This window comes from Gracilinanus agilis, chromosome 2 (genome assembly GCF_016433145.1).
Source record: "Gracilinanus agilis isolate LMUSP501 chromosome 2, AgileGrace, whole genome shotgun sequence".
Taxonomy (NCBI): domain Eukaryota; kingdom Metazoa; phylum Chordata; class Mammalia; order Didelphimorphia; family Didelphidae; genus Gracilinanus; species Gracilinanus agilis.
Genome location: NC_058131.1, coordinates 325572349 through 325599381, shown reverse-complemented (window position 1 = coordinate 325599381; position 27033 = coordinate 325572349).

The following is a 27033-nucleotide window of genomic DNA, read 5'->3' as shown; positions in this document are numbered from 1 at the left end:
AATCTCAGTTTTGAACTCTTCCATAGCTTGTGAGGAGTTTTCCTTATTTGAGGAGGGTCCGGATGCTTGTTTGTTCTCCTCCTCTGTTTGCTCGGTTGTCTGGATTTTCTCTGTGTAAAAGTTGTCGAGTGTTAAAGACTTCTTTTTCTTGTTGTTAATCTTTTTCTTTTGAACTTCCTGAGACTGGGTAGCCATCGTTAGCTCAGCAGCTTCTCAGGTTTATCCTTGCGCTCAGGGTCTGTCCACGGTCTATTGGCTCCTGAGGTCTGAGTTCTGGTTTTTTCCAAGGTCAAGCCCCCTGATGGACCCCCTTGCTTGATCGTCTGCTGGAGGTTTCTTTACAAGTCTCAGGGATCTTCTTCCACAGTCGCATGCCCATCTGCACTGGTTCCCCACTCAGGGTTTCAGAGCTTTAGCTCATGGCTGTGTCTGCTCCACCCACGCCTCCACTGGCAGCTGTACTCTGAGCCCGTGTTCTGCACCCTGCGTCTGCTCTCGGCGCCCTGCTCCCGTGCTCAAATTTTGTGTGTGTTTGTTAGCTTTTTGGGGTCCTAAATCTTGCTGCTCTCAGGAACAGGCCCCGGAGCTGCCAATGACTCGATGGGTGCCCCAAACTTGCTCTATTTCTTTTTAGCTGGCTTTGGAGCTATAGGTGTTGTGTGTGGAGGGGGTGGGGGTGGGGTGGTTGCTCAGCCCGCGATTTAGTGAGAGCTGTTTCACCCCTTTATAGCATGGAGATGCCTCGATTCCACGCACCTTCCATGCTGTGCCCTGTTGTGGGGTTCCTCCATTCGTCTGGACTTGAATTTATGTCCCCTTGAGGAGTTTTGTGTGTTTTCGGTCACACAAAGGTGTGTTAAGAGCTGCTTCTTACTCTGCTGCCATCTTAATCTGGAACCAGACTGTCTGCCTTTTGATCCAGCCATAGCACTGCATTGGTTTACACCCCAAAGATAAAATAAGGGAAAAGACTTGTATAAAAATATTTATAGCTGTGTTCTTTGTGGTAGCAAAAAATTGGAAATTGAGGGAATTTCCTTCTATTGGGGAATGGCTGAACAAATTGTGGCATCTGCTGGTGATGGAATACTATTGTGCTCAAGGGAATTGTGAAATGGAGGAATTCCATGTGAACTGGAATGACCTCCAAGAATTGATGCAGAGTGAAAGGAACAGATCCAGGAGAACACTGTACACAGAGACTGATACACTATGTTATAATTGAATATAACAAACTTCTCCACTAGCAGCAATGCAATGATCTAAGACATTTCTGAGGTACTTATGAGAAAGAATACTATCCACATCCAGAGAAAGAATTATGGGAGTAGAAACACAGAAGAGAAACAATTACTTGATCACATGGTTCAATGTGGATATGATTGAGGATGTAGACTCCAAATGATCACCCTAGTGCAAATATCAATAATATGGAAATAGGTCTTGATCAATGACACATATAAAACCCAGTGGAATTGTGAGTTGGCTATGAGAGTGGGGTGGGAAAGAACATGAATCATGTAACTATGGAAAATTTTTCTCAATTAAATTAGATTTAAAAAATTCTAATTTTTAGACCTAATATTTCTAGTACAATTTAAATAATTGTGGTGATGCTAGGCACCCTTGCTTCACTCCTGATTTTATTGGGAAAGCTAACATCCCCATTGCAGATAGTACTTGCTGATGCTTTTAAATAAATACTACTTTAAGTTAAATTTGAGGAAAGACCCTTTTATTCCTATACTTTCTAGTGTTTTCAATAGTAATGGGTGTTGTATTTCATCAAAGGCTTTTTCTTCATCTATTTAGATAATAATATGATTTCTGTTAGTTTGATTATTGACATGGTCAACTATGCATATGGCTTTCCTAATATTAAACCATCCTTGCATTCTTGGTATAAAATCCCACCTAGTCATAGTGAAAAATCCTTGTGATAACTTGCTGTAGTCTCTTTGCTAGTATTTTATTTAAAAAATTTCCATCTATGTTTATTAAGGAGATTGGTCTATAGTTTTATTTCTCTGTTTTTGGTCTATTTGGCTTAGGTATTAGTACCATAGTTGTGTAATCAAAAGAAATTGGTAAGACTCTTTCTTTACTTATTTTGTCAAATAGTTTATATAATGTTGGGATTCATTGTTCATTAAATGTTTGATAGAATTCACTTGTGAATCAATGTAGCCCTTGGTATTTTTTCCTTAGGAGTTCTATTGAGGCCTTGTTCAATTTCTTTTTCTGAGATGGTATTATTTAAGTATTCTACTTCTCTTTTGTTAATCTAGGCAAATTATATTTTTATAAATATTCATCCATTTCACCTAGATTGTCATATTTATTATCATATAATTAGGCAAAATGGCTCTTAATAATTGCCTTAATTTCCTCTTCATTAAAGGTGTAATCCCCTTTTTATTTTTGATATTGATAATTTGATTCTCTTTTTTCTTTTTTGAATTAGAATTAATCAATATATTATCTATTTTATTTGTTTTTCCAAAGAATCAACATCTAGTCTTATTTTTTAAACCCTTACCTTCTGTCTTGGAGTCAGTATTGACTCCAAGGCAGAGCAGTGGTAAGGGCTAGGCAATGGGGATTAAGTGACTTGCCTAGGGTCACACAGCTAGGAAGTATCTAAGGCCAGATTGAATTTATGACCTCTCATCTCTAGACTTGGTTCTCAATCCACAGAGCCACCCAGTTGCCCCCTCTAATCTTATTAGTTCAATAGTTCTTTTAATTTCAATTTTATTAATTTCACATTTGATTTTTAGGATTTCCAATTTAGTCTTTAACTGGGAATTTTAAATTTGCTCTTTTCTGGGTTTTTTAGTTGCATGCCAAATTCATTGATTTCTTGTTTCTCTATTTGTTGATATAGGCACTCAGGGATATAAAATTTTCCCTGAGTACTTCTTTTACTGTATCCCATAATTTTTGACATGCTGTCTCCTCATTGTCATTTTCCTCAGTGAAATCAGTAATTGTTTCTATAATTTGTTCTTTAACTCACCAGTTTTGAAGAATTAGATTATTTAGTATCCAATTGTTTTTAAATTTGCCTCTCCATGTAACCTTACTAATTATAATTTTTATTGAATTATGATCTGAAAAAGTTGCAATAAATATTTCTTCTTTTCTGCATTTGTTTTTTATGCCCTAGTACATAGTCAATCTTTGTATAGGTAACATGTGTTTCTGAAAAGAAAGTATATTCCTTTTTATCCTTATTCAATTTTCTACAGATATCTATTAACTCTTTTTTCTAACATTTCATTCACTTCCCTTACATGTTAATTATTTATTTTTTGATGTAATTTATATTGATCTGAAAAGGGAAGGTTGAGGTCCCCCACTAGTATAGTTTTACTATTTTTAAGCTCCTTTTGTTTCTCCTTTAAAAATCTGAATGCTAGTCCATTTGGTGCATGTATGTTTAGTATTGATATTACTTCATTGTTTATAGTGCTTTTTGGCAATATGTAATTTCCTTCCATATCTCTTTTAATCAAATCTATTTTTGCTTTATCATGACTGCTACTCCTAATTTTTTTACTTTAGATGATGCATAATAAATTCTGCCTTTTACTTTTACTGTGTGTGTCACTCTGCCTCAAATGTATTTCTTATAAACAACATATAGTTGGATTTTGTTTTTTAATCCACTCTGCTATTCACTTCCATTTTATAGATGAGTTCATCCTATTCACATTCACAGTTACTAACTGTATAGTAACCACTATCTTATTTTCCCCTTTTCATCCTGCTCCTTTTCCTTTCACTCTGTTCCTCCTCATCAGTGTTTATTTATTTTACATGATTCATGTTTTTAGTTTCCCCTTCATCTGCCCTTAAAATCCCCCCATAGCCAACACACATTTTCACTGGTTTTAACATGTGTCATCAATCAAGACTTATTTACATATTATTGATAGTTGCTTTGGTGTAGTTGTTTCGAGTCTACATCTCCAATCATGTCCGCATCAACCCATGTGTTAAAGCAGTTGTTTTTCTTCAGTCTTTCTACTCCTGTAGTTCTTCCTCTGAATGTGGGTAGCGTTCTTTTCTATAAATCCCTCGGAATTGTCCTGGGTCATTGTACTGCTGCTAGCACAGACGTCCATTACATTCGCTTTTACCACAGTGTATCAGTCTCTGTGTAAAATGTTCTTTTGGCTCTACTGCTTTCACTCTGCATCAGTTCCTGGAGGTCTTTCCAGTTCACATGGAATTCCTCCAATTTATTATTCCTTTGAGCACAATAGTATTCCATCACCAGCATATACCACAATTTGTTCATCCATTCCCCAATTGAAGGGCATACCCTCATTTCCCAGTTTTTGGCACCACAAAAAGTGCGGCTATAAATATTTTTGTACAACTCTTTTTATCTATGATCTCTTTGGATTACAAACCCAGCAATGCTATGGCTGGATCAAAGGGCAGGCATTCTTTTAGAACTCTTTGGGCATAGTTCCAAATTGCCAAAAAGAATGGTTGGATCAGTTTTCAACTCCACCAGCAATGCATTAATGTCCCAATTTTACCACATCCCCTCCAACATTCATTATTCTCCCCTATTGTCATTTTAGCCAATCTGCTAGGTGTGAGATGATACCTCAGAGTTGTTTTGATTTGCATTTATCTAATTATTAGAGATTTAGAACACTTTCTCATGTGCTTTTTGATAGTTTTTATTTCTTTTTTTTTTCATTGCTTGCAATATTTCTCCTTGGCTTGGGTGCTCTTGAATTTAGCTGTGATATTCCTGGAGGTTGTCATTTGAGAATTTCTTTCTGGAGGTGATTTGTGGATTCTTTCAACTTCTATTTTATTTTCTTGTTTAAGAATAGCTAGGCAGTTTCTTTTGATAATTTCTTGTATTATGATATCCAAGCCTTTTCTTTCCTTTTTTTTTCCCCATCATGACTTGCAGGTAGTCCAATAATTCTTAAATTGTCTCCTGGATCTATTTTCCAAGTCAGTTGTTTTTTCAATGAGATATTTCATGTTTTCTTCTGTTTTTTTTCATTCTTTTGATTTTTTTATTGCTTCTTGTTTCATGATATCTCACAAAATCATTAGCTTTTAGTTGCCCAATTCTAATTTTTAAAAAATGATTTTCTTATCAGCTTTTGAACTTCCTTTATCATTTGACCCATTTCTTCTTGCATTGAGTTAATTTCTTTCCTTCATTTCCCCCCTGCCTCTCTTAATTGCTTTTTAAATCCTCTGTGAGCTCTTCCAGAATCTTTGTCCAGTTCATGTTTTTCTTTTGGAATTTGTGTGTATTAGGTTTGTTTTCATGACCCCCTTCTGCATCTGTACCTTGCTCTTTGTCTCCGTAAATTTCTCTATAGTTAGGTGCTTTTTTTGGTGTCTCCTCTTATTCCCAACCTTTTTATAGGTAGACTCCATTCTCTGGGAGGTTAGGGTACTCTCTTAAACTTCAGTCCTTCCTTGATGTTACCCTTAGCTTTATTTCTGGGTTCCTTCCAATTTCTATTCTACCAAGATGATATGCTGATCTAATGGCTGGGAGCTCTGAGAACCACCTCCCACTGCTGATTCAATTAACTCTTTAGACTTGTGATGGCTGAAATTCTCACCTCAGACTTGGGTGTAGGCTTTGGTTTCACTGTGGGCTTGATCAGATCAGACATAGCTCATATTCTAGTCTCAGCCTTAGGTAAAGCTTTTTGTCTCACTCATGTTATGCATACATCAAAGTACTGCCCTTGTGTCTTTGATCAGAATCTCATGGGGCCCAGCTTTGGGTCCACAAACTACCCCAAACAGGGGTCTATGTTCTCATAATAGACCTTGGTTGGGATTCCTGGCCTCTCTCTGGTTCCATACAGATCAGGTTGTTTCAGCACAGACTGCCCTGGGCTAGAATTCTAGACCCCACTTCATGTTTGCTTGGAACCTCAAGGAATGTGCATTGATTTGGACCTCTATCTACCCAGGCAGGGTCTCAAGGTTTGGATTTGCCTTGGGCTCAGGTTCAGAACCAGGCATAGTAGATGTAAGGTAGAGGTATATGACTTGCTCCTCACTCCTTCCTTTATCTTCCTGTTGGATATGTTCTCCTTTCACCTCAGTGCCCCAGATGCTCTCTGTCTATCTTTTAGGTTTTTCTCTTCTTGAAAGTTGCTTCTCTCTGTCTCTTTGTTAGTTCTTTCACTCCTACATTCCTTTTGTTGCATTATTTTAAGATTGGTTGGAGGTGATTCTCATGATGGTTTCAAGCTTCCTTGCTTCTACTCTGTCATCTTGGATATGAAACTAGAAGTTCTCCCTCTCAAGTATTTCTGACAAAGACTTGACCCAGGGAAATATGGGAATGAAAATAGATTTAAACCTATTGAGCTATTTTCATCATCTAATAACCTGTGTTATGGAACAGTTTACTGTCCCATAAAATATAGGATTGAATATAGGAAAATAGCCCTTCTGATCAAGAAGCAATAATTCTTCTCCTAATTAATTGCTCCTGGGAACTACAGGTTGTATTTTGCCTCATATCTCTCCCTCTCTACCAATACCATTAAGGAACTCCCCAATGCAATATTAATCAATAACTAATTTCATAGTTGAACAACATGTTTTAATGACCTGGTTCCTTTGAGGCATTGTTACAGAAGACTTCAGATAATTCCCAGAAGTCTTTGTCAGGAAAAGGGCAAATTCATTTATTTGTTATCAAGTTAGAACCAAAAGTCTCATTACAGAGACTCATTTGGAGTTTTGGTAGTTGAGAGTTAAAAGGTCTTACATCTGGACTTGTAAGGAGAAGTCAATGGATCCATCCAGATATAAACATTCAGATGATAGAAAGGGGATCTCTCCTGCTTGTTAAATTGTCTTATGAACCTTGGGTATTCACCTGGAATTAAAGAAAGTTCATAATGTCTCAGAGCCACATTTCAGAATTAGGCAATTCTCTGATTCTTTAATCTTTCCCTCTTTCCCTCAAGAATATCAATTGTTGGTGATCGTGTATGCCACTAGGGATACAGAGAATCAGAATTCAAATCTTAGCTTTGCCACTTATTTAAGCTATGTGATCTTTGACAAATCACTTTAATCTATTTGGGCCTCATTTTCTCTGTTTGTAAAATCAGAGGGTAGCTCTACAAGGTTCCCTTCTAGTTCTGAATCCTATGGTCCAGAGGCAGAACATTCATATAAACATTGACTGAATGGCCCCTTTGGCCTCCATAGTAGTATATTAGAAAGAACATTAAGTCTATAGTCAAGAAGACCTGAGTTTAAATATGACTTCAGAGAGTTAGTTACTACCTTGTAGGACCTTGAGTGAGTAACTTGAGCTCTTAGTGCAGCCTTAGTTTCTTCAACTGTGAAATAATAACTATACCAACTTTATAGGGTTGTTGTAATAATTAATGAAATAATTGTAAGGCCTTAGCACAGAATTTGAACATTATAAGCACTATAAAATGTGTATTCACTCTCACACAAACACAAGCGCACACACTCATAGTATAACAAGAGATTCTATGAAATGAAAGTGATAGCTGAGTGAATGCCTCTATACCACAATTCATTTTTCTCTTTAACATACAACAAGGCTTAAACATCTATTTGCCTCAGTCTTTCATTTCACTCATTGCCTGAATAAGCACCAATTAATAAATTGATGCCATACTATTAAAATATAAGCTCCTTGAAATCAGCAACTGTATCTTTGTATATCTTATGTTCAGCACAGTAGCTGGTACATAGTAGATGTTTAATAAATGCTGGTCGACTGATTGACTAATATATGAAACAACTTTGGACTACCCAAACCAGTTCGTTTAGTCAAACATAGACTGAGTTGAATAGAGGGGAAAGTGGAGGCCTGGGAATCAGAAGTGAGCTTTGAGTTTGGCTCCACTGTGTGGGTGCCCTTAAACTGATCACTTTAACACTACACTGCACTCTCTTCATCATAGAAATTTGAGTGATTTGTTCAATCTCTAAAGTCCTTTCTAACCTAATATTCTATAGGTTATGAACTAGAACAATGTTCTAAGGTTTGTTCCAACTCTGATATTCTTTATTTTATATCCTAATATCCTGGTTCCAAGTTCTATTCTCTCTTTAATGATCTATGACTCTAAGTAATATCTGCCCATTTTGGACTCTGGGACCAGCATGCCCACAGCCATCCCTAATATTCCACAGCAAACTTATTTGCTAAGCTCCACAGAGCTGGGTTTGTTTTGTGACTTCTCTTGAAACAATCACCACATTTAGCTCTGCTTGGGAGAGGATGTGTTTCCGACCTGAAAATGAGATATCTGGATCCGTCAATGTTAGCCAAGGGCTATGCTGTTGAAAATATTATTTTTGAAAGGAACAAGACCCTATAACAGAACTCAAAGCTGCCTGGATTCTGAGAGGAATACCAATGCAAGGTCCCAGGTGTTGGATAGAATTATTTCCCCCACACATCAGGCTTCATTGTATTCTAAGAACAGGTCTTTCTTTCCACCTTCTGTAAATTACTTACCCAGCCCTGCTATCCTAGGCTTTTTAGGCCACAGTTGAGGCCACATTAACTGATGGTGATTAAGCTGCTATTCTTTAGCAACTGCCCTTATTTCTGATGTAGATAGGTTCCCAACAAGAAACCCCAAGGGGCATTTGGATAAGAACAAAAGTCAGATTCTTTGTATAAAATGGGTGCTCAATGAATAATTAACATTTTATTTAATTAGTCTGGTAAAGAAGTCCTAATATAGTCTCCATTGCCTCTAATACTTCCTACCTAGTATTATTCAAAGAACCATATGTATGTGCAGGTCTTCCCAACTATAGGCTTGGGCTTCTTTCTAATCTATTATGATGGAGACCATGGGGGCTATTCAATTGATATTTGTATGAATGTTCTATCTCTGGACAATAGCATATGTAATGTATCTATTGATATGTTAATATCTTGTACCTCTCATTCTGCTTGCACATTTCCTTTAAAAATAAGCACCTTGAGGTCAGAAATTATTTCTGTAGCACCAAGTAGACTTGACTATAATAAATATTCAATAAATGTTTGTTAAATAATATCATACTTTTGGGTTAAAGTGAATTGAATCTGAAACCATTGTAATATTCTTTTTGGAATCCCCTATTTCTTTCCTTTACATATGCTCTGAAACATATCCTGAACTCCCCAACAACAACCCCAACCTCAGTCCCATCTATGGATTCTCATTGTTCTCTACAATTGCAATCTAGAATATTTGTCTCAAATGAAAACATTCTCCAGGATTTAGTTCAAATATTGCATCTTACCTGAATCCTACCTTAAATACCCTCTATCCTATTCCTAGAACTTTTTATATCTCTAGTGGAACTTACTACTTTCTAATATATTCATACAGGGGGAATTCTGGGAAGATGGTGGCTTAGATGGAGTAAATCTTAAAACCTCTGCACCCTTACACAATTAGATAGAAAACAATGCACTTTGAGAAGAAAGAGAAGCAAATTTAACAATGGGCCAGAGCAGGGGGAATCCTACTGCTACACAACTAAAGAGGTATTCCAAGGAAAAGGCTTCAATTCTTGAACTGTTGGGTCTGAGGATATAGAAGGGAAATCCCAGGATGCCTCCCCAACATGCTGTGTGGAGTCTCCAATAGCACCTGACATCTCAGGACAGGAGGGGGCACCAGCCTGGAGAGAGGGTCTTGCTGGTGCTTAACTCAGGGAGTTGAACACAGGCACTGGAGAGGTGACTGGAGGAGAAAACCACAGAAACAAAATAAAAAAGCCCGGAAGATGGTGGCTTAGAGAGAGCCAAACTTCAGACTGCAGACCTCTGGCTTCCTCACACCAAGATAGAGAACACAGGACTTCAAGAGGAATGAAAACCAGATCAAACACAAGGACAGAGCAGGGGTCCCTACTGCTGGACAGTTCAGCTCAGCAAAAATGCTATTTCTTGTCCTCCCATTTTTTTCTCCTCTCCAGGTTTTAGCCTCAGGGCAGAATAAGCAGTACAGACTAATCCAATCAATACAGGCTAGATACAAACAATTTGACAGACAAGAAGTCTTCAGAGGGCAGGGAAAGTAACTACAAACCTCCATTGCCAGCTGAGGGAAGATCTTTCATCAAAGATCATTAAATACATCTGCTCAAACTAGCAGAACAGAAAAGGGAAAAATATAAGTAAACAATAGAAAAATAGAAAAGAAATGACAATTGACAGCTTCTTTCAAGGAAGTAAAAAGAGAGCAAATAAAATAAAAATAGAAGAGGATGAATTTCCAAAGAATTGGACACAGGCTTTGGAAGACCTCAAAATTCAATTAAATCAAGAACTTCAGGAACTCAAAAAGCAATCAAGAGAGGCAAGAGAGGCTGAAGAAAATTTGAAAAAAGGAAATACATGAATTAATAAGAAAATAAAGTCTTAAAAGCCAGAACTGGCCAGCTTGAAAATGAAGCAAAGATGGCAAAAGATGATCTACAAAGAAAATCAGACCAGAAGGAGAAGGATAACCAAAAAGCCAGGAATGAAATTCAGTCTTTAAAAAACAGAACTAAACAACTAAGCAAATGATTTCACAAGGCAGCAAGAATATATAAAACAGGGGGCAGCTAGGTAGCTCAGTGGATTGAGAGCCAGGCCTAGAGATGGGAGGTCCTAGGTTCAAATCTGGCCTCAGACACTTCCCAGCTGTGTGACCCTGGGCAAGTCACTTGGCCCCCATTGCCTACCCTTACCACTCTTCCTCCTATAAGTCAATACACAGAAGTTAAGGGTTTGAAAATAAAAAAAAGAATATATAAAACAAAATAAAAAAATGAAAATTTGAAGAGAATATGAAAGACCTCATTGATTCAACCAAAGATTTGGAGAACATAGCTAGAAGAGATGATTTAAGAATTATTGGTTTACCAGAACATCATGATAAAAGAAAAAGTTTAGAAAGCATTTTACAAGAAATTATCAGAGAAAATTGCCTAGAAATTCTTGACCAAGATGGAAAAGTGGAAATTGACAGAATCCACAGATCACCTCCTACATTTAATCCCAAATTGACAACTTCCAGGAATATTATAGCCAAATTCAAAAACTACCAGACCAAGGAAAAAATATTATAAGCTGCTAAAAAGAAGTCATTCAGATATCAGGGAACCACAGTTAGGAAAACACAGGATCTGGCTGCATCTACATTGAAGGACCAGAAGGCATGGAACATAATATTCCAGAAAGCAAGAGAACTGGGTCTACAACAAAGAATCAACTATTCAGCAAAACTGACTATATTATTACAGGGGAAAGTATGTTCATTCAATAAAATTGAGGACTTCCAAGCATTCATAAAGAAAAAAAAACAGACTTAAACAGAGATTTTGTGCCTAAACACAGAACTCAAAAGAATCACTATAAGGTAATTAAGAGAATAGGGGGAGGGGAAAAATCTTTCCTTTAAGGAACCCAATAAGTTCAATCAATTTATATCCCAAGAATAAAAGAAGATATTGGCAAATATTAAAAATTGTTATTGCCAACAGGGTAACTAGAAAAAGTTTACATAGAGGGAACAGTGACAAACTGTATAGAATGAAATGTCAAGCAATATACATACAAAACTAGAGGGGGGAGAAGGTAATATTGAGAAAAATAGTAAAACAAACAAAATGGAGTAAATTTATATTCCATAAATGAGCACTTAGGGCCAACAGGAAAGAATAACAATACACTGTAATGGTAAAGAGGTTGGAGAGAGGAAATATTTAATACTTAAGAGCATTGAAATCAACTTAAAGAGGGAAGAACAATAAGATCCATTGGGGCAGAGAATTGATTTGCTCCCTATAGAGAAGTAGTAGGGTAACAAAAGGACTGGTGGAGAGGGAACTAACACTAGGAAGGGAGTGGGTGGGGGGGTAGCTTAAAAAGATCCTAAAGAAGAATGAGGGGAATAAGAAGGGAGAGGGGATAGAGGAAAGTACAATAAGGGAGTGGATTAGGGGAACTGATTAAAAACAAAACACTGGTATAGAAGGAAATAGTGAAAGAAGAAAGGACAGGACAAGGAGAGAGAATCAAAATGTCTGGGAATATACAGTTGATAATTATAACTCTGAATGTGAATGGGATGAACTCACCCATAAAACAGAAGCAAATAGTAGAAAGCATTAGAAACCAAAATCCTACCATATGTTGTCTACAAGAAATACACATGAGACAGGAAGACTTACATAGAGTAAAATTGAAAGGATGGACCAAAATCTATTGGGCTTCAAATGAGAAAAAGAAGGCAGGGGTTGCCATCATGATCTCTGACATAGCTAAAGTAAAAATAGATATGGTTAAAAGAGATAGGGAAGCTAACTACATCCTAATAAAAGGCAGTATAAAGAATGAAGAAATATCAGTACTTAATATGTATCCACCAAACTGTATAGCTTCCAAATTTCTAAAGGAGAAGCTAGTGGAGCTCAAAGATGAAATAGATAGCAAAACTATACTAATGGGGGACCTCAACCATCCCCTATAAGATATAGATAAATCAAACCAAAAACTTAATAAGAAAGAGATTAGAGAGGTGAATGAAACTCTAGAAAAATTAGAGTTAATAGATATATGGAGAAAAATAAATAGAGACAAAAAGGAATAAACCTTCTTTTCAGCAGCACATGGAACATTCACAAAGATAGACCATGTAAAAAGGCATAGAAATGTAGCAAACCAATGAAAAAAGCAGAAATAATAAATTCAACCTTCTCAGATCATAATGCAATAAAAATAGTTCTTGGTAAGAATACATGGAGAGGCAAACCAAAAACTAATTGGAAATTAAATAATATGATTCTCCAAAATAATTTAGTGAAAGAACAAATCATAAAAACAATTAATAGTTTCATTGAAGACAATAACAATGACAAGACTCTTACACAAACCTATGGGATGCAGCCAAAGCATTTCTAACGGAAAATTAATATCATTGAGTGCATATATTAACAAATTAAGGAGGGCAGAGATTAATGAATTGGGCATGCAACTTAAAAAACTAGAAAATGAACAAATTAAAAATCCCGAGATGAAAACTAAATTAGAAATACTATAAATCAAAGGAGAAATTAATAAAATCAAAAGTAAAAGAACTATTGAATTAATAAATAAGACTAGAAGCTGGTATTTTGAAAAAAAAATAAAATGGACAAAGTAATGGTCAATCTAATTTTAAAAAAGAAAGAAGAAAACCAAATCATCAGTATCAAGGTTGAAAAGGCAGACCTCACCTGTAATGAAGAGGAAATTAAGGCAATCATTAAAAACTATTTTTCCCAATTATATGACAATAAATATAGCAATCTAGGTGATATGGATGAATATTTACAAAAATATAAATTGTCTAGATTAATAGCAGAAGAAATAGAATACTTTAAAAATCCTATATCAGAAAAAGAAATTGAACAAGCCATCAAAGAACTACCTAAGAAAAAATCACCACGGCCTGATGGGTTCACAAGTCAATTTTATCAAACATTCAAAGAACAACTAATCCCAATACTATTCAAATTATTTGATATAATAAGCAAAGAAGGAGTCCTACCAAATTCTTTTTATGATACAAATATGGTACTGATTCCAAAGCCAGGTACATCAAAAACAGAGAAAGAAAACTACAGACCCATCTCCCTAATGAATATAGATGCAAAAATCTTAAATAGAATACTAGCAAAGAGAGTCCAGCAAGTGATCAAAAGGGTTATCCATCATGATCAAGTAGGATTTACACCTGGAATGCAAGGATGGTTCAACATTAGGAAAACCATCCACATAATTGATGATATCAAGAAGCAAACCAACAAAAACCACATGATTATCGCAATAGATGCTGAAAAAGCCTTTGACAAAATACAACATCCATTCCTATTGAAAGTACTAGAAAGTATAGGAATAGAATGACCTTGCCTAAAAATAATAAAGAGTATATATCTAAAATCATTAACAAGCATCATATACAATGGGGATAAATTAGTAGCCTTCCCAATAACATCAGGCATGAAACAAGGATGCCCATTATCACCTCTATTATTCAAGATTGTACTAGAAACACTAGCAGTGGCAATTAGAGAAGAAAAAGAAATTGAAGGTATTAAAATATGAAATGAGGAGACTAAGCTATCACTCTTTGCAGATGATATGATGGTCTACTTAAAAAATCCTAGTGCATCAACTAAAAGGCTGGTAGAAATAATCAACAACTTTAGCAGTTGTAGGATACAAAAGAAATGCACATAAATCATCAGCATTTCTATATATTTCCAACACATCAAAGCAGCAGGAGTTAGAAACACTATTTAAAATCACCCTAGACAATATAAAATATATAGAAATCAATCTAACAAAACAAAGTCAGGAATTATATGAACACAACTACAAAACACTTTCGAAACAATTAAAACTAGATCTAAAAAATTGGAAAAAAATTTATTACTCATGGGTAGGATGAGCTAACATAATAAAAATGACCATTCTACCCAAATTAATTTACTTATTTATTGCCATACCTACTAAACTACCAAAAAACTTTTTTACTGAATTAGAAAAAAAAACCTATAACAAAGTTCATTTGGAAGAACCAAAGATCAAGAATATCAAGGGAAATAATGAAAAAAAAAAACACATGAAGCAAGGTGGCCTAGCAGTACCAGATATAAAACTATACTATAAAGCAGTAGTTATCAAAACAGTATGGCACTGGCTAAGAGACAGAAGAAAGGGTCAGTGGAATAGGCTTGGAATAAGTAACATCAAAAAGACAGTCTATGATAAAACCAGAGAGCTCAACTTCTGGGACAAAAATCCACTATTTGACGAAAACCGTTGGGAAAATTGGAAAACAATATGAGAGAGATTAGCTTTATATCAACATCTCACACTCTATACCAAGATAAATTCAGAATGGGTGAATGACTTGAATATAAAGAAGGAAACTAAATAAATTAAGTGAACAAAGAATAGTATACTTGTCAGATCTCTGGGAATGGAAAGATTTTAAAATCGAGCAAGAATTAGAAAAAATTACAAAATGTAAAATAAATAATTTTGATTATATTAAGTTAAGAAGTTTTTGTACAAACAAAAACAATGCAACCAAAATCAGAAGGGAAACAATAAACTGGGAAAAATCTTTATAACAGAAAATTCTGACAGAGGTCTAATTACTCAAAAATGCAAGGAACTAAATCAATTGCATAAAAATTCAAGCCATTCCCCAATTGATAAAGGGGCAAGGGGCATGAATAGGCAATTTTCAGATAAAGAAATTAAAAATATCAATAAGCACATGAGAAAGTGTTCTAAATCTCTAATAATTAGAGAAATATAAATCAAAACAACTCTGAGGTATCACCTCATACCTAGCAGATGGGCTAATAATGACAACAGAGAATGTTGGAGGGGATATGGCAAAATTGGGGCATTAATGCATTGCTGATGGAGTTGTGAACTGATTTAACCATTCTTTTGAGCAATTTGGAACTATACCCAAAGAGAGCGCAAATAATGCCTGCCATTTGATCCAGCCATACCATTGCTGGGTTTATACCCCAAAGAGATCATAGATTAAAAGACTTGTACAAAAATATTTATAGCCTTGCTTTTTCTTGTAGCAAAAAATTGGAAAATGAGGGTATACCCTTCAGTTGGGGTATGGCTGAACAAATTGTGGTATATGCTGGTGATGGAATACTATTGTGTTCAAAGGAATAATAAACTGGAGGAATTCCATGTAAAATGGAAAGTCCTCCGGGAATTGATGTAGACTGAAAGGAGCAACACCAAAAGAACCTTTTACACAGAGACTGATGCACTGTGGTAAAATAGAATGTAATAGATGTCTGTACTAGCAGCAATGCAATGACCCAGGACAATTCTGAGGGACTTATGGAAAAGATAGCTACCTACATTCAGAGGAAGAACTCCAGGAGTGGTAACAAAGAAGAAAAACAACTGCTTGAACACATGGGTTGATGCAGATATAATTGGGGATTTAGACTGGAAACTACCACACCAATGCCACTATCAATATTATGGAAATACATCTTGATAAATGACACAAGTTAAAAGCAGTGGAAAAAGGTGCGTCGGCTATGGGGAGGGTTTTGGGGGGTGAAGGGGAAAGAAGAACATCAATCATGTAACCATGTAAAATTTTTCTAAAAAATAAAAAATAATAACATACTTATACAAATGTCTTGCCTTAATTAACTAATTAACTTAATTAGCCAATAAACTAATAAACACATGTTAATTGACTTCTATGTGCTGGACACTAAGAAGGCAATGACAGAAATTAAACAGTGCTTTTCTTCAAAGGGCTTATATTCTTTTGAGGTTAATAACATCAGTAAATATAAGTATAAATAAAATGTGTGCAAGTATGTATGGAGAGAATTTATCAGGGGCTTTTTGATCAAATGGGTAAACTTAATTGCTTGTTGAAATAATGAAATGCAGACAACTATCAGAAAGTGGAACTTCTCATGTCCATGGTCATTCATTCTGGCTACTTTTTGAAAAACAGGTATTTCCATGAATGACAAAACAAGTTAATTAGTTCCCGTGACTGTAAGTTGGGTAGAAGATGCAGCTTAATACGAATGTGGAGCTTGCTGAAACTTGCACTTCCTACCTGATTGTAGAGAGTATATGCAGATGTTCTCTGATTTCTAGTCAACAATGTGTGAGGTGTTGAGGCCATTTTCCAATCAAGTATAATTCAAGGACATGGATTGGGAGGTGATGAAAAATCAATATCTGTTGAGACAGAAGAGCTCAAAACTCAATGAATATATAAATGATGCTACTTCTCTGTCTGCCTTTTATTTTCTTTTTGGCTAGGCATAAGGTGAACTATTTTCACATATATTCTGAGCATTAAGTTGGGAATACAGTGATTTCCTTATTTGCACATTTAGGTCTCCATAGCATCTGAACACATAGTTATCTCTTTTTTTCCTCCTTGATCTTTGATAAACAAGTTTCTCAGGATAGATGTGTCCAGGACTACCATTGACATTAAAAGTATAAAGAGAAGACAAATCAGAAGCTTCCCCAATAATATCTGTGAATATTATTTAATGTTCTACCAGAAATGCTAGCTATGGCAATAAGACAAGAAAAAAATGAAAGAATAATAGATAATAAAGAAATAAAACTATTGCTCTTTGCATATGGTATGATGATCTATCTAGATAATAAATTTTTTAAAAATAGTTGAAGCAACTAACAACTTTAACAAAGTTCCAGGCCATAAAATAAACCTACATAAATCATCAACATTTCTACATATTAACACAAAAATGCAAAAAGAGATAGAAAGTGAGATTCCAATTAAAATAGCTGCAAAAATTATAAAATACTACCTGCCAAGACAAATACAAGAACTATATTAATACAATTACAAACACTTTACATATGAATAAAGCAGATTTAAACAATTGAAGAAATATTAATTGCTTGTGGGCAGTCCAAATCAATATAATGGCATAATAAATAAAAAGATGCATATAGTATAATAAAATAACAATTATACTAAAATTAATTTACTTATTCAGTGTCATACTAATCAACCACCAAATACCTATTTTATAAAACCAAAAAAGATAATAACAAAATTTATTTGGAAGAGCAAAAGTTCAAAAATTTTAAGAGAATCAATGAAAATTTCAAACTACTACACAGTGGTACTCATCAGAACAATCTAGTTCTGGCTATGAAATTGATTGGTTGATTGTTAGAATAGTTTAGGTATACAATATAATAAAGAAAATGACCACAGTAATCTAGAATTTGATAAAAATTAAAGATACAAGCTTTGAAGAACTCACTATTCAACAAAAACTGCTGGGAAAAGTGGAAGTCAGTCAGACTAAGCACAGACAAAAATCTCATCATTTACCCCAAAGTAATATCAAAATGGGTACTTGATTAAGACATAAAGGGTGATAATATAAGCAAATTAGGGAAGCATTGAAAAATTTACCTGTCAGATCTATAGATAAGGAAAGAGTTTGTTATTAAAATGGGTAGTTTTGATTACATTAAATAAAAAAATTAATAAACAGAAGTAGTTAGTTATTCTAGGCAGAGACACATCATGGTTTTCTCTAAGTATAACATGGTGTTTTCTTCTTGCTTTCAATAACATCTGTAAAGAAAATGTGAGCATGGAAAGATCCCTTAGCCAGAGGTCAGGGCACTTATATTCTAGCTTCATCTCTGCTATTTCTCTATCTGTATCTCTTTGAGCAAGTGATTTAGTTTTATAAAAAAAAAGTATTTGGAACAGAGAATCCTTAAGGTCCCTAACAGCTCTAATTTCCTACAATTCATTAAGAATGTAGTCTATCTAAAGAATCTGGCAACCTCTCCTCATGTGGTAGAAAAAGCTGAAGTGACATAGCCTCTCCCCTCTTTTCATTTCCTTTCACCCTATTTCCAAATGAGGGAGTTAATGGAAGCATGGAATTAAATTCTTGGCCTTCATTGTTCAGAGCCAACTTGAGTTAATGAAAACACAATGGCCTGGAGTGATGAATGTCTCTAGTGTGTCTGGGAAGAAAATAACAAAGGCAATTCATGAACATTATTGACCAGCAATGCCATAAATAGACTCCGGGAATCTTCTTGGTATTATAACCGCAGGCCAAATTGGAAGGAAGCAGAGAGGGAAAGGATAGGACAGACATCTTCACTCTTATCTACCTCCTAACTTTTTAATGTTTCGTAGATTTTAACCCATCTCTAAGATGAGCAAGCAGCTACCAAGGTTGATTAAAAGATGTATCTTATGCCCCCTTCTCCACTCCATCTCTACCCCTACCAATCTTCTTTCCTGGGTGCTGCAACTTGCCTGTCAAAGGGTCTAAAATTCTACCATTGTTTAACGCCTTTCCATTCAGATTTTGAAGACAAATTCAAATGCAAATATATCCTTTGAAATTATTAGTACCATAGTTATTTGTTCCTTTATTAACATCTCATCCTTAATATTCTATTTTAAAACGGAAGAGGTAAACCACTCCCTTAAAGATTCTTGAACAAATTTTGACCAAATGTGGAATTGAGAAGATCTGATGCAGGTACTATCAAGCTAATCAGGCTGACCTGGGTTTAGCCTGTAACAGCATTGTTCAGAAGCTAAGGAACTTGGTGGGCAATTTTTTTTTTAATTTTTAATGAATTTTCCTTTAGTTTTCTTTCACCTTAATTTTTAAATTAATAAGTATTTATTTTTTCTCTCACTATTGTCTCCTCATCCATAACAAGATTAAGAAAAAAACAAAATTTTTTGTAATAAGTATGCATAATTAAGCAAAGCAATCCCTATATAAAATCATGTTATCTTTTTCAGATTACCCCCATGTCAATAGGTAGATTGCATTCTTCATCACTGGTCCTCTAGAATCATAACTGGTTATTAAATTGTTTAGAATTGAAACTTCCAAAGTTATTCATTTTAACATTGATATTGTTATTCTATAATTTCTTCTCATGGTTCTTTTCACTTAATCTACATCTTTTAGGAGGGAAAGGAGACTCTACATACTGTCTTCCTAATTCTACTTGGACTGTCAACTTAGTCCATACCTTTCCATGAGGAAAAATCATGTCAAATTTATTAGTTTGCCTTGAAAGAAATAGTGGACAGAATATTGGATTTAGATTTAAGATATAAATTCAAATCTTGCCTCAGCTTCTTACTACATAGATGATTTTGAACAAATAATTTCACTTTTCTGGGTCTTCATAAACTCATCTCTAAAACAAAGGATTTGGGATTAGATGAGAGGGCCTCTTAAAGTCTAGCTTTAGATCTATGATCCCATGGAACTTTAGTTTTATGTAGTTTAATGTTTTCTCTATATCTTTCTTATACAAATATAACATTTTCAAATCAAATAAATTCAACCATCTTTTGTTAACCTCAAATTTATTTTTAATATAAAGATATAATTTTACCAATTATGTATAATAAATTTTCACATGTTTTCCAAAGTTATGATTCAAATTTGTCTCCCTACCTCCCTTCCTTCCACCCTCCTGTAGTTGGCAGGCAATTCGATCTGTTATACATGTATTATCATGCAAAACATTTCCATATTATTCATTTTTATAAGAGAATAATCATATAAAACCAAACCCCCATACAAAAACCCAAATAAAAAAGTGAAAAATTGCATGCTTTCATCTGCACTCCAACTCCAACAGTTCTTTCTCTGGAGGTAGATAGCATTCTTTGCCACATATCCCTCAGTATTGTCCTGAATCATTGTATTGCGGAGACTAGCTAAGTCTACCACAATATTGCTATTACTGTGTACAATGTTCTCCTGGTTCTGCTTATTTTAATCTGCCTCAATTAATGTAGGTCTTTCTAGATCTTTCTGAAATCATCTTGCTCATCATTTTTTACAGCATGATAGTATTCCATCACCATCATATACCACAGTATGTTCAGCCATTCCCCAATTTATGAACATACCTTCAATTTCCAATTCCTTGCCACCACAAAGAGAGCTGCTATAAATATTTTTGTAAAAGTAGGTCCTTTACTCTCCCCTTTTTAAAAATCTCTCTGAGATACAGACCTAGTAGTGGTATTACTGGGTCAAAGTGTATGCCTTGTTTTATAACCCTTTGTGTATAGTTCCAAATTGCCAAAAATAATGGTTGGATCAGTTCACAACTCCACCAGCAATGCATTAGTGTCCCAGTTTGCCACATCCCTTCCAACATTTATCACTTTTCTGTCATATTGGCCAATCTAAGAGGTCTGAGGTGCTACCTCAGAGTCATTTTAATTTTCCTTTCTCAAATCAAGAGGGATTTAAAACATTTTTTCACATAATTATTGATAACTTTGATTTTTTTCATCTGAAAACTACTTATTCTTATATCCTTTGACCATTTGTCATTTGGGGAATGACTGGTATTCTTATAAATTTGACTTAGTTCTCTATATATTTTATGAATAAGATCTTTATCAGAGAAATTTGTTATAAAATTTTCCCCAGTTTGTTGTTTCCCTTCTAATCTTGGTTACATTGGTTTTGTTTGTATAAATCCTATTAAATTTAATGTAGTCAAAATTATCCATTTTGTATCTGTAATGTTTTCTGTTTCTTGTTTGGTCATAAATTCTTCATTTCTCCATAGATCTGATAGGTAAACTATTCTCTGATGCCCCTAATATGCTTACAATATCACTATTTTTGTCTAAATTAAATACTCATTTTGAGTTTATCTTTGATTAGGGTATGAGATTTTGAACTATACCTATTTTTTCCATACTGTTTTCCAATTTTCCCAGAAATTTTAATCAAATAGTGAGTTCTTATCTCAAAATCTGGGAAGCCTGGGTTTATCAGACACCATATTGCTGATGTCATTCACCCTTAATATAGTCCATTGATCCATACTTTTATTTCTTTTTTTTTTTAACCCTTAATTTTTTGGTGTATTGTCTTATAGGTGGAAGAGTGGTAAGGGTGGGCAATGGGGGTCAAGTGACTTGCCCAGGGTCACACAGCTGGGAAGTGGCTGAGGCTAGGTTTGAACCTAGGACCTCCTGTCTCTAGGCCTGATTCTCACTCCACTGAGCTACCCAGCTGCCCCCCCCCATACTTCTATTTCTTAGCCAGTACCAGATTGTTTTGATGATTGTTTAAAATCTGGTCCTGCTAGGTCACTACCCTTCAAATTTTTTTCATTAATTCCCTTGTTATTCTTGATCTTTTTAACTTCAACTTTTAAAAAAAAATTCTCTACATTTTTGAGCAATTACTTCATATTCATCTTCCTAAATTCAAAATTTCATTGGTCATATGCCTGTTCTCCTTACTCATTATCCCCCCAACTGAAATATTCCTACCTGTGTTTGAAATTAATATTCCTAAGGAAAAGTTTTGATTGAATCATTCTCTTTCTCCATAATCTTCAATTGCCATCTGAAATCTACTGAATGGCATCCTATTGCCTAAATCTACTTTTTAAAGACATGTAGAGGAGAAGCTTCATGAGAGCAAGTATTAGACCTGGTGCTCTACAGCTTCTAGCCTAAAATCTTATAGTGCTTCACAAATATTCAATTAATTCACCTGAATATTTTTGAGATTCTACTTTGATACTTTATTGAAACCATGATTTCATATGAATAAGTAATCTCACTCAGGGTAGCACAATTAGAAAATGTCTGAGGAAGTCTTCCCGACTTCATGTCTAACTCTATCTGTTTCAAGACCTTAAGGCCACATAACTACTTATTAAGCAATCCATTCCACTATTGAACAGTTCCAATTGTAAGAATGTTGTTAGAAATGCCCTGATTCTTTAAGTAAGATCACTACACTTCCACCTATTCTTATCTAATAGAATTCTTGTTTTGTTTTGTTTTCCAAGAATGTCTCCATAGAGAATCTACCTGCTATACTGGATGTTTTCCATTGCTTCTTTTGGCATTTTATGGCTACTAGTGAATCATCATGTTATCCTCTCATTCTTTACCTGGACCTCCTTTTCTCAGATATACTTTACTTGATGAACTCTTATTTCCTTCTTGCAAATCATTATTGATTACAGTGTCCTTATAGCTTTCCATGACCAGGTGGGTCACCTGCAATTGTGATTTTTATTTCATTAACATTCTCTAGATTTTCTAGTAGAAAATTGGTCTTAAAGAGATAAGCTTTTGGCAGCTTTGGATCATGATTACAGAATCTCAAAATAGGAAGGGATGTCAGAGGTCATTTAATCCAATCCCTCCTAGAAAGTAATAATGCTCTATATAGTACCCCTTCAAAATAATGTTCTAGCCATTGCTTGAAGATCAAATTAGAGGCAGCTGTATGGCTCCATGGATAAAGAGCCACCCCTGGAGATAGGAGGTCCTGGGTGCACATTTTATCTCAGACACTTCCTTGCTTTGAGACCCTAGACAAGTCACTTAATACAACTGCCTATCCCTTACTGTTCTTCTACTTTACAAATGATAATTAGTATTAATTCTAAGACAGAAGGTGAGAATTTTTAAAAGATCAATATCAATGACAATAATAATAACATAAATGTAGCGTTTTAATTTTTTGAAACTTTTTTGTTACTTTATCCTTTTACATAATAAACTTTTAATGATTCCTTTTGCTTCCTGAGAAAACTCATAACAAAACAAAAGAGTTAGATAAAATTAATAACACCTTGACCTCATCTGAAAGTACATACTGTATAATAATTTACATCTGTACTATTGCCCAAATTTTCTATCAAAAAATTAACAAAAATCTATTTTCTCTCTCTCCCATCCCAATGTCCATTGGAGAAAGAAAATAAAAATAAATTTAATTTTACAAAAAAATATATTCCCCAAAGTTTTGTATATAAAAATTCATGTCCTTTTCTATATGCTAAATTGATTATTTTTCTATCATGGATTATCATGTTTTTATCATGAGTCCTTTTGGAATTATGAATAGTCATTGTAATGAACACTGTTCTTATAGTTTTTGAAATTATTTAATTTTAAAATATTGGTGTTGTATCAACTGCTTTGCTGGTCATGATCATCATTTTATAAAAATCTTCAAAATTTTTATTTTTATAATATTAAGGTTTTTTTCCATAAATTGTCTTCTGGTTCTCCTTTCTTTACTCCGAATAAATTAATATAAGTTTTTCCACATCTTTCTGAAATCACTTCTTGAAATCATTTTTTGAGATCACTTCTAAGAGCACAATAATACTCCATCATACTCATATACCACAACTTATTCAACTATTCCTCAAATTCTAGACATTTTTTAGTGTTCAGTTGTTGAATTGTTTTTTGCTGAGAGAGAGAGAAGGAGGAGGAGGAGGAGGAAGAAGAGGAAGAAGAGGAAGAAGAAGAAGAAGAAAAAGAAGAAGAAAGAAGAAAGAAGAAGAAAGAAGAAAGAAGAGAGAAATTCTTCACACCTGGAAGTAGGATAGCTGTGTCAATGGATATGCACTGTTTAGTAACTATTAGTCTCTAATTCCTAATTAGCAAGCATTGGTAGTATTTTCATATGGTTATATAAAATATGGCTTCATTCTGTAAGGGTAGAAGGATAAGGGATAAGGGAAAATGCAAAAGTTGTCTCTAAAAGGGAGAAAGGAGAATTTAGTCATTAACCCTGGGAAAAGGGTACTCCTCACTACAGAGGAGGGTTTCTGGCAGTCAACTGAGTTAACTATCACTGTACAGCTGTCCTCTCTCTGAACAGGAAGGGAGAACAGCTACTCCATCAAATCCTATAACCTGACTAGTTTCTTGGAGGAACTTGAAGGGTTTGGGGCTTGGAAGATACCTAGGATCAGATCTGGGTTTCCATGCAGTGCTGTGGACAAAGAAAATGGGTGGATATAGAGCTCTGTAGAGTCAGGGACATATTGGATCTTAACTATCAGTTCCCTAAACTTAATAAGCAAAATAAACTTGTGTTTTCATATAGTCTCAAGGGGTTTGCACTTCGCTGGCCCTGGGAAGGTCATTAAGTGGATGTTTCATCACCAATCCATCTGGGTCCTTCTTTATCCACACATCTCCTTTTGGAGACACATTTCTTTTTAAATTTCTTGACAACTGTTTATTCATATCTTCAGGCCACTTAACAATTGAGGAATGGCATTTTCCCTACAAGTTTGATCAAGTTTCTCCTATATTTTGGAAATGAAACCCTTGTCAGGGAAGCTTACTACCCAGATTTTTCCAAGTTAATTTTTCCTCTTTTAATTTTAGTTCAAATCTGGCCTCAGATACCTACTAGCTGTATGACTCTGGGCAAGTCACTTAACTTGTTTGCCTTAGTTCTTTATCTGTAAAAGGAGCTGGAGAAGAAAATGCCAAATCACTCTATTATATCTCTGTGAAGAAAACCTCAAATGGGGTTACAAAGAGGAGTCATGATTATGAGGACTAAACAAAACTATATCTGATGCATGCCCTGATGTATCAGTTAAGTAACACTATCACACAAAAAGAGAAATAAGGCTAATTTGGCATGACTTATTTTTGGTGAATCTATGGGACCACTTTGTTAAGATGACTTCTTTTTATTAATTTTCACTTACCATGTCTGTCCATTTTAAAGTGTTTTTCAAGAATCAAAGTTAAAAAACTTCCAGTTTTCAGACTATCTTCTCATCATTGAAAATGAAGATAGTATTCATGATTCTGCAGTCCTGAAAGTACCTCACCTATCTCTACTTCACACAAAAAAAAATTATCAAGAAAGTAGATTATCTATCTGCTACTTCCTTCAGCACCATGGGTAGAGTTTATCTGGACCCAGTAACATGAATTCATTAAGAATAGCTAGACTAAAGTCTGTCTTAATATCTCTCTACTTCTTTTTGGTATTGATTCCCCATTTTCTATTTTTGTTTTATCATTTTTAGTATAATTGTAATTTTCCTTGGCATAGAAAATAGAAGCAAAATATAAATTGAGAATTTTCTTTCATCAGTTATCATTACTCTACACACTAAGAAGCATCCCTTACTTTCTTTCATGTGCTTTTCCACTCAATATAACTAAATAATACTCTTTTTCATCATCCCCTTTCTTCACAAGCCTCAGCATATTCTCACTACTATACTATTTTTAAAGATTATATAATGCTTTTGTATTTGTCCTCTTAGCTAATATTCTATTCATATCCTTACAAATCTGTTTGTTGTGAACTTCTTTATGCATGCACAACATTTTCTTCAAACAATTCTTATTTTTCTTCATCATTGGAATTGTTTTTCTTTGTGTCTTCAGAATTTCACTACTGAAAAGGATTAGCAGGTTAGGAGATTTCCTTTAACCTCCAGGACTGACTTTTCTGATATAGTTGCTTCTGCTGAACCCTTAAAAAATCTTATCTTCCTAAATCTAGAGTGTATATCAAGCTATCCCTGGTTTGCTTTTCCTTCTCTATTACAAAATCTAGCAGGAAGTGATCATTATTGATTGATTTTCATCATTTCTGTTACAGAAAATCAATTCCTACCTATTGGTGAAAATAGAATTTCCACCTTGTTGGTTCTTCACATTTAAAAAAAAAATTTTAAACCCTTACCTTCCTTCTTGGAGCCAATTGGCTCTAAGGCAGAATAGTGGTAAGGGTAGTCAATGGGGGTCAAGTGACTTGCCCAGGGTCACACAGCTGGGAAGTGCCTGAGGCCAGATTTTAACCTAGTACCTCCCATCTCAAGGTCTGGTTCTCAATCCACTGAGCTACCCAGCTACCCGCTCCCTCCCCCCCCCCCCCGTTCTTCACTTTTTAATGGATAACATTACTATTATTCTCTGAATTCTGTCTTTCAACCAATTCAGTATCTACCTAATTATATTGCCATTTAGCCCACAGCTCTCTGTATTTTTGAATAACTTGCCAAATAATTTATTAAAAGCCTAGTTAAATATGTCCAGTATTTAGTAAAAATAAAGGAAAGGAAATTGTATGGTGGGACCTATTCTTGATATCTTTCTGTACATGGTCTCAAAATGTCCTATTAACATTACATTTTTCCCCTAGGAACCAGTAGTCAAGTTCTTTTTTGAAAATCATGATATTATTCTCCAGGTTAGAAGTATTTCTTCTATTATCTATTATCTTTTAAAAGTAACTGCTACTGGTTTGGAATTAATAATACTTTAAATTTACATATCACTTCAAGGTTTACAAAGCAAGTTCCATAATTAGTTCACTTGATCTTCAAAACATATAGTGAAGTGCTAATATTTCCTCATTTTTACAGATAGAGGTAACAGTGGCCCAAAGAAATTACGTGATTTGTTTGGGGTCATGTGCCTCTTAGGTGTCAAAATTAATATTCAACTCTTCCTGACTTAAAGTTTAATACTCTGATAACTATATTATATTGCCTCTTAATTATTACTTCTGCTACTTTTTTCTGTACCCTAGCATAAAGTTCATCTAGACCTGGTGACATGAACTCATCCTGAGCATTCGAATGCT